This window comes from Austrofundulus limnaeus, unplaced genomic scaffold, assembly GCF_001266775.1.
Source record: "Austrofundulus limnaeus strain Quisiro unplaced genomic scaffold, Austrofundulus_limnaeus-1.0 Scaffold883, whole genome shotgun sequence".
Classification (NCBI taxonomy): Eukaryota; Metazoa; Chordata; class Actinopteri; order Cyprinodontiformes; family Rivulidae; genus Austrofundulus; species Austrofundulus limnaeus.
In genome coordinates, this window is record NW_013953285.1 from 59782 (window position 1) to 61586 (window position 1805).

Here is a 1805-nt window from a genome sequence, read left to right on the forward strand (position 1 = left end):
ATATAGTATATTGTGTATATATATAGACACTGAAGACATACACTCACTGGCCACTTTATACACCTTGCTAGCAGGTTGGATCCCCATTTGCCTTCAGAACTGCCTTAATCCTTTGTGGCATCGATTCAACAAGGTACTTGAAACATGTCTGGTCCATATTGACATAATGGCATCACACAGTTGCTGCAGATTTGTCGGCTGCACATACATGATGTGAATCTCCTGTTTCACCACATCCTAAAGATGCTCTATTCGATTGAGATCTGGTGACTGTGGAGGCCATTCGAGTTCAGTGAACTCATTGTTGTGTTCAAGAAACCAGTCTGAGATGATTTACACCTTTACACCTGGAGTGTTATCCTGCTGGAAGTAGCCATCAGAAGATGGGTACACTGTGCTCATAAAGGGATGGACATGGCCAGCAAAAATACTCAGGTAGAGACACACCAATTCTGTCCAATACTGATTTCTGGTTTTTGTGGCATTGTCACGATGCTTAGTTGGTAATAATGGGCCCAAAATGTGTCAGGAAAATATCCCCCACACCACTGCACCACCACCAGAAACCTGAATTGTTGATACACGGCAGGATGGATCCATGCTTTCATGTTGTTGAYGCCAAATTCTGACCCTACCACCTGAATGTTGCAGTAGAAATCCAGACTCATCAGACCAGGCAATGTTTTTCAATCTTCTATTGTCCAGTTTTGGTGAGCCTGTGTGGATTGTAGCCTCGGTTTCCTGTTCTTAGTTGACAGGAGTGGCACCAGGTATTGTCTTCTGCTGCTGTAGCCCATCTGCCTCAAGGTTCAGTGTGACGTTCCTTCAGAGATGCTCTTATGCAGACCTCAGTTGTAACAAGTGGTTATTTGAGAGCTACTGTTGCTGTTCTATCAGCTCGAACCAGTCTGCCCATTCTCCTCTGACCTCTGGCATCAACAAGGCATTTGTGCCCACAAAACTGCCGCTCACTGGATATTTTCTCTTTTTCGGACCATTCTCTGTAAACCTTAGAGATAGTTGTGCGTGGAAAAACCCTGCAGATCAGCAGTTTCTGAAATACTCAGACCAGCCTGCTCTGGAACCATCAACCAGAGTTTCTGCCATGTGACTGGCTGATTCGACAGTTGTGTTAGTGAGCAGTTGACAGGTGTATCTAATAAAGTGACCATTGAGTGTATATGTCAAATCGTATGGATTGTGAAGTACACAGCCCCCTCCCCTCCTTTTTTGCAAGTATACAAACAAAAAGAAATTTCACAGATTTTTTCAAACTCAAGTCTCATAACCTTTAGGTCATAGATAAACTTGAATAACCATCTGTATAAGAAAGTTCAAACTGAAAACAATATTAACTGTAGGAACCCGGTCCATTTGTCTGTCTTGAACATTTATTTTACAACATGTAAAGTTTGGCCAGATGCAACCCCTCTGTTTTACCGTTGTTTTCTTCAGACTCATGTCATGCCGGTGGTAGTTACAGTGTGTCAGTTCCTCACCAGCTGTAATATGAAACCAGTTTGGTGCAGGACATGTGTTAACTAAACGCTTTATAAAAACCGTAGCACAGTGGTACACTGCAGTGGTTGATCTCAGTAGAATATAGTAAAATGATTCCACACTGATTATAAAAACATTCAGTATAAAAGTATCTAAACCTTTCATATTATGTCATTATTGCAACACAAAATAATGAGGACCGTTTTCTCAAGTTAATTTCTCAATGGTTTTCCTCTCGTGCGTCAGTAACCATGCTTTGCAACCAATCAGTCCCCTCAGCTCATCAATGAACTTTACTATTTATT